Source organism: Arachis duranensis, chromosome 1 (genome assembly GCF_000817695.3).
Source record: "Arachis duranensis cultivar V14167 chromosome 1, aradu.V14167.gnm2.J7QH, whole genome shotgun sequence".
Lineage (NCBI taxonomy): Eukaryota > Viridiplantae > Streptophyta > Magnoliopsida > Fabales > Fabaceae > Arachis > Arachis duranensis.
The window spans coordinates 29,816,930-29,830,132 of NC_029772.3; the positions used below are offsets into that span (position 1 = coordinate 29,816,930).

The 13,203-nt window shown below is 38.7% G+C and overlaps 1 long non-coding RNA gene across 1 annotated transcript in view; it reads left to right on the top strand.

Moving 5' to 3' along the window:
* Nucleotides 1-434: 434 nt before the first annotated feature.
* The window catches only part of LOC127745690 (uncharacterized), an 18,651-nt gene continuing 5,882 nt past the window's right edge, over nt 435-13,203 (top strand). Inside the window, exon 1 of the long non-coding RNA XR_008007045.1 lies at nt 435-841. This is a non-coding gene — a long non-coding RNA (uncharacterized LOC127745690). The remainder of the gene's footprint in view (nt 842-13,203) is intronic.

Genomic DNA, 13,203 nt, shown 5'->3' on the forward strand with positions numbered 1-13,203 from the left:
ACGTATTTTTTGTTGCATCACTTCAGAGTTCAGAATCTTCACCGCCAATGCTTCTTCCCTCTCTCATGTCACTTTACTAATAATTCCTTCCTCCTTCATATCACTATATCACTTCTTCAACAATAATTTTATACACCTGTATTTAAATTAATTTCACTACTCTTCTTCTACTCCAACTCTATTACACCCTATCAAGTGTGTTCTCTTTTGTTGGTATTATTCTAAAACTCTATTGAAGTAGTCTAAGCTTGAAGAAGGGAGAAATAACCTTTAATTCAAGTATTACCAATTATTAAGCCATTAAGGTGATTTTTTAACTTGATAATTGCCTATATCTTTAATTTTTGTTATGTTTATAATTATGGGCATTAATAAATCCAAAAATTTAGGGTTAGGGTAAGATAGAATTTGGGATTATTTGGTATATAGGTTATATTATATCAATTGATGTTAAGATTAACTTATTAGAGTTATTATTGTTATGTTTGTGGTATTAGATACTCAAAGGAATCGCTGTCCTTGCTTGTTGGAACCTGTGGAGTAGAAATTCCTCTCTTGGATATTAGTCTATAAGTAAACTTAGTATCTATAGTTAAATTTTAGCATTCACATCATCTTTATAACTATTGAAGACAATTTTTATAATTTATTATTTAATTATTTACTAACTTATTTGTTAATATGATGGTTATGTTAAATATTTTACAAAGAAAATCCCACTTGAGACATGATATTTAACATTGAAATGAATGAAGTGGTTATTTGAGAAATTAAACTATAATGTAAATATTATCTTGCATATACACTTTGAAAGTAAATTTAGTATTGAATTTGAATAAAAGTTATTACATGAATTATTACTATTGAATTGATGATGTATTTATTCATTTGTTGACAACCTTTAGTTTGATCATAATTTGTATGTCAAAATATTTTGGAAGGTTCTATGATAGAAACTGTAGCTAGCGGCAGTAAACGCTAGACTTCGTGCACCTTGTCAATTATATAATTGCATTTTTTAGAACCATATGGGATGAAATGGTTCCTGTCTGTTTCATGTCCACAAAATTAGTGGAACATGTCTGTTTCAGAACTCGCACGAAGGAAAACAACCTAAGTGTGATTTCTGTCTATTATTTTGATTTTTCTGGATTAGATAACCTTCCGCATATATTGTTATAAATAAAGAAGTTTGAATGCTTGATATTTATAATTAATTATCATTATGTTTGAGTATGATTTTGTCTCTATTATTAAAGTAGAATTATTGTAATTAAGAGCTTACTAATTATACAACTGTCTCTTGTGAGGCTATAGATGCTCTGCTTACTCACTGAGTTGCAAAACTCACTCTGTTATTCTTTCATTTTTTCAGATATGGGCATTGATCCTAATCCAACTTCATCAATTCCGCTCTAGTTTTGTTTGTATTGGTGAGCCCTTTATTGTTTAAGGGCTTAGTGTTTGTGTAAATAGCTTTAAAGCTCTTTAGACTTGTTAAACTGCTCCATGTGACACAGGCAGGGTCCGACTTTAGTGACTTGAGTATGTTGCTTGTAAATATTCTAATAGATGAAGCCAATAGACTATACTTTGCTGTAAATATTTAAGTCAAATTTTATATAAATATGCTGAGTATATTTTAAATATGAGGTTGAGAATGCGTTGTTTTTTTTGTATAATTAGAAATTCTATTTGTTCTATTTCCTGCAATATCGATTTCTGAGGCTTGCTTGGGAAGATTTTCCTAAGCGCAGTCGCAGTCAGATTGGGTCGTGACAAATTGGTATCAGAGCTTAGGTTTTCCTATATAATATAGAGCAGTTGTCCTGTAGTAAGATCATGATTGCGAAATGGAAGCCGGCCCATTTGCACAAGTTCTGATGTTACTAAGGACTTATAGGAATATTTGTAAAATAATGTCTTTAAAGTGTGTTTTTATTGTCTTCTGTGTTTGAGCCTATCTGTAATTGATATAATCATTCATTATTAGGTGGAAGATGCCACATAAATGTCATATTCCTACTCCACGGGCAGGAGCGCGTAATGCTCCTAATGTTGAAGCTAATAGAGCACCCTCTCCCCCACTCAGTCAATGGGGTGGTGGTCGTAGAAGACCAATAGGGCAAGGCAGAGGTGCGACTATCACAGAAGAACCAGTGAATGTTGCTGCTGTGATACGAGGACTTCATCAGGATGTTAATAATCTTGTGGAGTCTTTGACTAATCGAAGAGAAGTTAGAGCTGCACATTCTGCGGGGCCAAATGTCCTTAATCAAGAAAACCAACAACCCCTTGGGGAACGAGCTGTTACTCTCCAATCGTTCGTTAAGCTGAATCCGCCTACTTTCTCTGGAAATCTTCTGAAGGACGATCTTCAGTTCTTCATTGACAGCTTGAACAAAGTTTTTCGAGCCCTCGGATGTCCAGATGACACAGCGGTGGATCTAGCTATATACAATTTAACAGGACATGCTTATCATTAGTATGAAACACTTCTTCAAAGTAGAAGGGCACGTCGGATGCCATCTCTTTTGTGGGATGAGTTTGTTAAGATCCTTTTAGAAAGATTCCTTCCTACTAGCATAAAGGAGAAAAATGTTGCTGATTTTGAGAAGTTGAGGCAAACTCCTGGTATGTCTGTGATGCAGTATGAGAATCGTTTCACTGAGCTTTCTAGATATGCTGAGCACTTAGTGACCCCAGATATCATGAGGGTCAAGAGATTTGTTCGAGGACTAGCAAATCTTTACTTCACTGCTCTTTCACCCCTGGTTGGAAGTATGACCTATTCGGAAATTGTAAATGCTGCTTATGGTATTGAAGCTGGATTAGAGGAAAGGAGAGTGAACAAAGAAATGGGTAAAAAGAAAAAGATACAAGGAGCATTCTCTGGAGGATCAAGCTATGGGAGAATATCAGGTCATCAGAATCGCCCACAAACACAACCAGGTGGGGTTAACCATTCTAAAGCTGCCTCAAAGGGTACCTCCGCCTTAGGGAGTCGAGCTAGGAGTGCATCTAAACCAAGCATGCAGAGATCTAAGCCTTCAGAAATTCTTAGGTCACCATGTCAGCATTGTGGGAAGTATCATTCTGGAGCATGCTTCAAGACTACTGGAGCATGTTATGGTTGTGGACAGACTAGTCACCTTCGTAGAGATTGTCCTCATCCTCAGGGAAGTTCCATTCAAAGTTCAGCACTACCTGCAACATCCAATCCATCTTTCTCAGCTATGTCGCCTGGAAATTCTTTAGCTCCATTAGTTAAGGGCGCAGGTAGAGGATCTGGTGGTCGAGGGTCTAACAAAAAAGGTGCAGCACAAGGTGGCAAATGTCAGTCATAAATTCATGCTTTAACCTGTCAGGATGCTCAGGCTTTAAATGCAGTGATAGCAGGTACCTTACAAGTTTGCTCTTTAGATTCTCAAGTATTGTTTGATCCGGGTTCTCATCACTCTTATATATCCCCATATTTTGCATCGTGTTTAGATAAGCAAGTTCAAGTATTAGACTGTCCATTTTATGTTGGTACTCCACTTGGAGTTTCTGTAATAGTTCAATATGTTTATCGATCTTGCATTGTTAGAGTGGACACTGTTGATACCTTAGTTGATTTGATCCTTCTTGAAATGATGAATGAATTTGATGTTATCTTGGGCATGGATTGGCTATCCTCTTATCATGCCGATGTAAGTTGCTAGTCCAAAACAATGAAATTTGATATTCCGGGCATTCCACCCTTTGTTTTCTTTGGTGAGGGTTGTTCTACCTTGGCTAATCTTATCTCTTCTACGAGTACTTTACACTTGATGGATAAAGGAAATCAAGGATTTCTTGCAGTAGTTAGGGACGTTGAAGCCAAAGTACCTAGCATAGATCAAGTTCCCATGGTTAGGGAATTCTTAGATGTGTTTTCAGAGGAACTACCAGGCATACCACTGGATCGGGAGGTAGAGTTTTCCATAGACTTAGCTCCAGGGGTTTTTCCTGTGTCAATCCCTCCTTATCGCATGGCTCCCGCGGAATTACAAGAGTTGAAAATTCAGTTACAAGAGCTATTAGACAAAAGATTTATCCATCCTAGTACTTTTCCTTGGGGAGCTTCGATCCTCTTTGTAAAGAAAAAGGATGGTTCAATGAGATTGTGTGTCGATTATCGGCAACTTAACAAAGTAACTATTCGTAATAAGTATCCCTTACCAAGGATTGATGATTTGTTTGACCAACTTCAGGGAGCTTCTTGTTTTTCCAAGATAGATCTTCGTTCTGGATACCATCAGTTAAAGATTAAGGGAGAAGACATTCTAAAAATGGCTTTTCGAACTCGATATGGGCACTATGAATTTTTGGTGATGCCCTTTGGTTTAACCAATGTCCCAGCTGCTTTTATGGACTTGATGAATCATGTATTCAAGCCTTTTTTAGATCACTTTGTGATTGTCTTTATTGATGACATTCTAGTGTATTCCAAGAGTGAGGAAGAACATAAACATCATCTAAGAGTTGTTTTGCAAACTTTAAGAAATCACAAACTGTATGCAAAATTTTCTAAGTGTGAGTTTTGGTTGGACCAAGTAGCATTCTTAGGTCATGTTGTATCAAAAGATGGAATCAAAGTGGATTCGAAGAAAGTAGAAGCCATCCAACAGTGACCAAGACCTACATCAGTAAAAGAGATCCGTAGCTTTTTAGTATTGGCAGGCTACTACAGACATTTTGTCAAAGATTTCTCAAAGATATAAGCTCCTTTGACCAATCTGACTCAGAAGAATGTAAAATTTCAATGGACTGATGAATGTGAACAAAGCTTTCAAAAGCTTAAGAAGTGTTTGACTACTGCCCCAATTCTAGTTTTACCTTTAGGATCCGGAGGATATTCGGTATATTGTGATGCATCTCGGGTAGGACTTGGATGTGTTCTTATGTAGCATGGTAGAGTCATCGCCTATACATCTAGACAACTCAAGAAGCGCGAGCAAAATTATCCAACTCATGATTTAGAAATAGCAGTAGTGGTTTTTGCCTTAAAGATTCGGAGACATTATCTTTATGGAGAAACATGTGAGATTTATACAGATCACAAGAGTTTAAAGTACATCTTTCAACAAAAAGATCTTAACCTCAGACAACGTAGATGGATGGAGTTACTTAAGGATTATGATTGTACTATCTTATACCGTCCAGGTAAGGCTAACGTAGTTGCTGATGCATTGAGTAGAAAATCTATGTGTAGTTTGAATCACATTGTTTTATCAAGGAAACCTTTAGTGCAAGAGATTCACAAGTTGAAATCTGAGGGTGTATACTTTAAGCTTGAAGGGTCAGGGCCACTCTTAGCTTATGTACGATCTCAGTCCTCCCTAATAGAACAAATCAAGTCTGCGCAAGGTGATGATCCAAAGTTAAGAAAGCTAATGGAAGATGTTCACAATGGGAAGAATTCAGATTTTTCTCTTGATCAAGGTGTTTTACATTGTGGTAACCGTTTATGTGTGCCAAATAACAATGATTTAAAGAAAGCTATTATGGAGGAGGCTCACAATTCTAAATACACCGTTCATCCGGGCACTAATAAGATGTACCAAGATTTGAAGCAATTGTTTTGGTGGGAAGGCATGAAGAAAGATGTAAGTACTTTTGTTTCTCATTGTTTGACTTGTCAACAAGTTAAAGCTGAACATCAAAGGCCTGCAGGGTTGCTACAATATATTGAGATACCTGAATGGAAATGGGAGAGAATTACTATGGACTTTGTGACAGGTTTACCTTGTAGTTTTAAGGGCTACGATTCAGTCTGGGTGATAGTAGATAGAATGACGAAGTCAGCTCACTTTCTTCCTATGAAAACCACTTATACCGCTGCCCGATATGCTAAGCTTTATGTTGATGAGATATTCAAGCTTCATGGAGCTCCAGTGTCCATTATCTCAGATTGTGGGCCACAATTTAACTCTCATTTTTGGAAATCCTTTCAGAATGCACTTGGAACAAGAGTAAATCTTAGTACAGCTTTCCATCCCCAAACGGACGGACAATCTGAGAGAACAATTCAAATTTTGAAAGATATGTTGAGATGTTGTGTTTTGGATTTTGGTGGGAATTGGGATAGCTATCTATCTTTGATTGAGTTTTCTTATAATAATAGTTACCAAGCCAGTATCCAAATTGCACCATTTGAAGCTCTTTATGGAAGGCGATGTAGATCACCAATCGGATGGTTTGAAGTTGGTGAAACCAAACTGTTGGGACCCGATTTGGTACAAGATGCGATTGAAAAAGTTTGCTTGATCAAGGAACGTTTATTAGCAGCCCAAAGTAGACAGAAGGCCTATGCTGATCATAGGAGACGTAACTTAGAATCTCGGTAGGTGATCAAGTTTTTCTCCGAGTGTCACATATGAAGGGTGTGATGAGGTTTGGCAAAAAGGGTAAGCTTAGTCCTCGCTATATTGGTCCTTATGAGATTTTGGAACAAATAGGTGCAGTAGCATATCGCTTAGCATTACCACCTGATTTGTCTATGATTCACCCGGTATTTCATGTGTCCATGTTACGTAAATATATTCATGATTGGTGCACGAAATTGTGATCATCAACAATGGCTCCAATAACTTGGTAGCACTCTCAAACGTGAATCACACTTAATCACAACTCCGCACAACTAACCAGCAATTGCACTAGGTCATCCAAGTAATACCTTACGTGAGTAAGGGTCGATCCCACGGAGATTGTTGGTATGAAGCAAGCTATGGTCATCTTGTAAATCTCAGTTAGGCGGATAATAAATGTTATGGAGTTTTTGAATAGTAAATAAAGCAGAAAATAAAGATAGAGTTACTCATGTAATTCAATGGTGGGAATTTCAGATAAGTGTATGGAGATGCTTGTCCCTGTTAAATCTCTGCTTTCCTACTGCCTTCCTTCAATCCTTCTCATTCCTTTCCATGGCAAGCTGTATGTAGGGCATCACTGTTGTCAATGGCTACATCCCATCCTCTCAGTGAAAATGGTCCAAATGCTCTGTCACAGCATGACTAATCATCTGTCGGTTCTCGATCATGTTGGAATAGAATCCCTTGATTCTTTTGCGTTTGTCATCACGCCCAACAATCGCGAGTTTGAAGCTCGTCACAGTCATTCAATCCTGGAATCCTACTCGGAATACCACAGACAAGGTTAGACTTTCCGGATTTCCATGAATGCCGCCATCAATTCTAGCTTATACCACGAAGATTCTGATTAAGGAATCCAAGAGATATGCGCCCGACCTAAAGTAGAATGGAAGTGGTTGTCAGTCACGCGTTCATAGGTGAAAATGATGATGAGTGTCATGGATCATCACATTCATCATGTTGAAGTGCAACGAATATCTTAGAATAGGAATAGCTGAATTGAATAGAAAATAGTAGTAATTGCATTAAAACTTGAGGTACAGCAGAGCTCCACACCCTTAATCTATGGTGTGTAGATACTCCACCGTTGAAAATACATAAGTGATGAAGGTTCAGGCATGGCCGAATGGCCAGCCCCCAAACGTGATCAATAGTCTCCTAACATGAATAATAGAATAAAACTGAGACCAAAGATGAAAATACAATAGTAAAAAGTTCTATTTATACTAAACTAGTTACTAGGGTTTACAAAAATAAGTCTAAGTGCAGAAATCCACTTCCGGGGCCCACTTTGGTGTGTGCTTGGGCTGAGCTTGAACTTTACACGAGCTGAGGCTTCTTTTCGAGTTGAACGCCAAGTTGTAACGTGTTTTTGGCGTTCAACTCTGGTTCGTGACGTGTTTCTGGCATTTGATTTCAGAATGCAGCATGGAACTGGCGTTGAGCGCCAGTTTACATCGTCTAATCACGAATAAAGTATGAACTATTATATATTGCCGGAAAGCTCTGGATGTCTATTTTTCAATGCCTTTAAGAGCGCGCCATTTGGAGTTCTGTAGCTCCAGAAAATCGATTTCGAGTGTAGGGAGGTCAGAATCCAACAGCATCAGCAGTCCTTTGTCAACCTTCTTTCAGAGTTTTGCTCAGGTCCTTCAATTTCAGCCAGAAAATACCTGAAATTACATAAAAACACACAAACTCATAGTAAAGTCTAGAAATGTGAATTTTACATAAAAACTAATAAAAACATTCCTAAAAGTAGCTAGATCCTACTAAAAAACTACCTAAAAACAATGCCAAAAAGCGTATAAATTATCCGCTCATCACAACACCAAACTTAAATTGTTGCTTGTTCCCAAGCAACTGAAAATCAATTAGGATAAAAATAAGAGAATATACTATAAATCCCAAAATATCAATGAATATTAGTTCTAATTAGATGAGTGGGACTTGTAGCTTTTTGCTTTTGAACAGTTTTGGCATCTCACTTTATCCTTTGAAGTTTAGAATGATTGGCATCTATAGAAACTTAGAATTTCAGATAGTGTTATTGATTCTCCTAGTTAAGTATGTTGATTCTTGAACCCAGCTACTTTTATGACTCTTGGCCGTTGCCCTAAGCACTTTGTTTTCCAGTATTACCATCGGATACATAAATGCCACAGACACATGACTGGGTGAACCTTTTCAGATTGTGACTCAGCTTTGCTAAAGTCCCCAGTTAGAGGTGTCCAGAGCTCTTAAGCACACTCTTTTTGCTTTGGATCACGACTTTAACCACTCAGTCTCAAGCTTTTCACTTGGACCTGCATGCCACAAGCACATGGTTAGGAACAGCTTGATTTAGCCGCTTAGGCCTGGATTTTAGCTCCTTGGGCCCTCCTATCCGTTGATGCTCAAAGCCTTGGATCTTTTTTACCGTTGCCTTTTGTTTTTAAGGGCTATTGGCTTTTTCTGCTTGCTTTTTTCTTTTTCTTTCTAATTTTTTTTTGCCATTTTTTCGCAAGCTTTTGTTTTTCACTGCTTTTTCTTGCTTCAAGAATCAATTTTATGATTTTTTAGATCATCAATAACATTTCTCTTTGTTCATCATTCTTTCAAGTACCAACAATTTTAACATTTATAAACAACAAGATAAAAAATATGCACTGTTCAAGCATTCATTCAGAAAATAAAAAGTATTGTCACCACTCAATATAATTAAACTAAATTCAAGGATGAATTCGAAACTCGTGTACTTCTTGTTCTTTTGAATTAAAACATATTTCATTTAAGAGAGGTGAATGATTTATGGAATTTATTCATAGCTTTAAGACATAGTTACTTCATACTAATGATCATGAAGTAGAGACACAAAACATAGATAAACATATAGCATAAAAATCGAAAAACAGAGAAATAAGAACAAGGAATGAGTCCACCTTAGTGGCGTCTTCTTCTTGAAGGACCAATGATGTCCTTAAGCTCTTCTATGTCTCTTCCTTGCCTTTGTTGCTCCTCCCTCATTACTCTTTGATCTTCTCTAATTTAATGGAGAATGATGGAGTGCTCTTGATGTTCCACCCTTAATTGATCCACATTATAACTCAAATCTTCTAGAGAAGTGTTGAGTTATTCCCAATAGTTGTTGGGGGGAAAGTGCATCCCTTGAGGCATCTCCGGGATTTCTTGGTGATGAGCTTCTTCATGCGTCTCTTGGGATCCATGAGTGTGCTCTCTTGTTTGCTCCATCCTTTTCTTAGTGATGGGCTTATCCTCCTCAATGGGGATGTCTCCTTCTATGATAACTCCAGCTGAGTAACATAAATGGCAAATAAGATGAGGAAAAGCTAGCCTTGCCAAAGTAGAGGGCTTATCGGCTATTTTGTAGAATTCATGAGAGATAACTTCATGAACTTCTACTTCCTCTCCAATCATGATGCTATGGATCATGATGGCCTGATCCACAGTAACTTCAGATCGGTTGCTAGTGGGGATGATGGAGCGTTGGATGAATTCCAACCATCCTCTAGCCACAGGCTTGAGGTCCAGTCTTCTTCGTTGAACCGGCTTGCCTTTGGAGTCTCTTTTCCATTGAGCTCCTTCCACACATATGTCCATAAGGACTTGGTTCAAAATTTGATTAAAGTTGACCCTTCTAGTGTAGGGGTGTGCATCTCCTTGCATCATGGGCAAGTTGAACGCCAACCTCACATTTTCTGGACTAAAATCTAAGTATTTCCCTTGAACCATTGTAAGATAATTCTTTGGGTTCGAGTTCATACTTTGATCATGGTTCCTAGTGATCCATGCATTGGCATAGAACTCTTGAACCATCAAGATTCTGACTTGTTGAATGGGGTTGGTCAGAACTTCCCAACCTCTTCTTTGGATCTCATGTCGGATCTCTGGATACTCATTTTTCTTGAGCTTGAAAGGAACCTCGGGGATCACCTTCTTCTTGGCCACAACATCATAGAAGTGGTCTTGATGGGCTTTGGAGATGAATCTTTTCATCTCCCATGACTCGGAGGTGGAAGCTTTTGTCTTCCCTTTCCCTTTTCTAGAGGTTTCTCCGGCCTTAGATGCCATCAATGGTAATGGAAAAACAAAAAGCTTATGCTTTTACCACACCAAACTTAAAATATTGCTCGCCCTCGAGCAAGAGAAGAAAGAAAAGAAGGAGAAGAAAGAAAAGAAGGAGAAGAAGAGAAGATATGGAGGAGAGTAAGGGAGGTGTATTCGGCCAAGGTGTAGAAGAGGGGGTTGTGTTGTGTGAAAATTAAGAAGAATGGAGGGGTTTATATAGGGAGGGGAGAGGGAGTAGGTTCGGCTCTTTAGGGTGGGTTTGGGTGAGGAAGAGATTTGGAATTTTGAAGGTAGGTGGAGTTTTTGGGGAAGAGTGGATGGATGTGAGTGGTAAAGGGGGAAATTGGGAAGAGAGATTGAGGTGATTGGTGAAGGGTTTTGGGGAAGAGTGTTTATTAAAAAGAGAGGATGAATGTTGAGAAGAGGGAAGAATATGGTAGGTGGGGATTCTGTGGGGTCCACAGATCCTGAGATGATTTTGTGGGGTTCACAGATCTTGAGGTGTCAAGGATTTACATCCCTGCACCACTTAGGCATGCAAAATGCCTTTGCCTATAATTCTGGCGTTTAAACGCTGAAGTGATGCATGTTCTGGGCGTTTAACGCCCATGTGCAACATGTTTCTGGCGTTGAACGCCAGGTCCATGCTTGTTTCTGGCGTTCAGCGCCAGCTCTCCTTAGGGGACATTCCTGGCGTTTGAACGCCGGGATGTTGCTTGTTTCTGGCGTTCAACGCCAGATCCATGCTCTGTTCTGGCGTTGAACGCCAGCCAGATACTCCTTACTGGCGTTTAAACGCCAGTAAGTCCTTCCTCCAGGGTGTAATTTTTCTTCTGCTGTTTTTGATTCTATTTTTAATTTTTGTATTTATTTTGTGACTCCACATGATCATGAACCTAATAAAACATAAAAGAACAATAAAATAAAAAATAAAATTAGATAAATAAAAATTGGGTTGCCTCCCAATAAGCACTTCTTTAATGTCAATAGCTTGACAGTGGGCTCTCATGGAGCCACACAGGTGATCAGGTCAATGTTGTAGACTCCCAACACCAAACTTAGAGTTTGGATATGGGGTTTTAACACCAAACTTAGAGTTTGGTTGTGGCCTTCTAATACCAAACTTAGAGTTTGACTATGGGGGCTCTGTTTGACTCTGTACTGAGAGAAGCTCTGTATGCTTACTCTCCCTTGTTACAGAAGGATAGCCGTGTACCTTAAACACAAGGTAGTCCCCATTCATTTGAAGGACTAATTCTCCTCTGTTAACATCTATCACAGCTTCTGCTGTGGCTAGGAAAGGTCTTCCCAGGATGATGCATTCATCCTCCTCCTTCCTAGTGTCTAAGATTATGAAATCAGCAGGGATGTAAAGGCCTTCAACCTTTACTAACACGTCCTCTACTAATCCATAAGCTTGTCTTACTGACTTGTCTGCCATTTGTAATGAGAACATGGCAGGCTGTACCTCAATGATCCCCAGCTTCTCCATTACAGAGAGTGGCATAAGATTTATGCCTGACCCTAGGTCACACAGAGCTTTCTCAAAGGTCATGGTGCCTATGGTACAGGGTATTAAGAATTTCCCAGGATCTTGTTTCTTTTGAGGTAAAGTTTGCTGAACCCACGTATCAAGTTCACTAATGAGTAAGGGAGGTTCATCTTCCCAAGTCTCATTACCAAATAACTTGGCATTCAGCTTCATGATGGTTCCTAGATATTGAGCAACTTGCTCTCTAGTTACATCTTCATCCTCTTCAGAGGAAGAATAGTCTTCAGAGCTCATGAATGGCAGAAGGAGATTTAATGGAATCTCTATGGTCTCTATATGAGCCTCAGATTCCTTTGGATCCTCAATAGGGAACTCCTTCTTGCTTGAGAGACGTCCCATGAGATCTTCCTCAGTGGGATTCGCGTCCTCTCCCTCCTCCTTGCATTCGGCCATATTGATTATATCAATGACCTTGCACTCTCTTTTTGGATTCTCTTCATTATTGCTTGGGAGAGTACTAGAAGGAGTTTCAGTGATTTTCTTACTCAACTGGCCCACTTGTGCCTCCAGATTTCTGATGGAGGACCTTGTTTCATTCATGAAACTTAAAGTGGCCTTAGACAGATCAGAGACTAAATTTGCTAAGTTAGAGGTATTCTGTTCATAATTCTCTATCTGTTACTGAGAAGATGATGGATAAGGCTTGATATTGCTGAGCCTATTTCTTCCACCATTATTAAAGCCTTGTTGAGGCTTTTGTTGATCCTTCCATGAGAAATTTGGATGATTTCTCCATGATGAATTATAGGTGTTTCAATAAGATTCACCCATGTAATTTACCTCTTCCATTGCAGGGTTCTCAGGATCATAAGCTTCTTCTTCAGAAGATGCCTCTTTAGTACTGTTGGATGCATTTTGTCATCCATTCAGACTTTGAGAAATCATGTTGACTTGCTGAGTCAACACTTTGTTCTGAACCAATATGGCATTCAGAGCATCAATTTCAGGAACTCCCTTCCTCTGAGGCGTCCCATTATTCACGGAATTCCTCTCAAAAGTGTACATGAACTGGTTATTTGCAACCATGTCAATAAGTTCTTGAGTTTCTGCAGGTGTTTTCTTTAGGTGAATGGATCCACCTGCAGAATGGTCCAATGACATCTTAGAGAACTCAGATAGACCATAATAGAATATATCTATCATTGTCCATTCTGAAAACATGTCAGAAGGACATCTTTTGGTCATCTG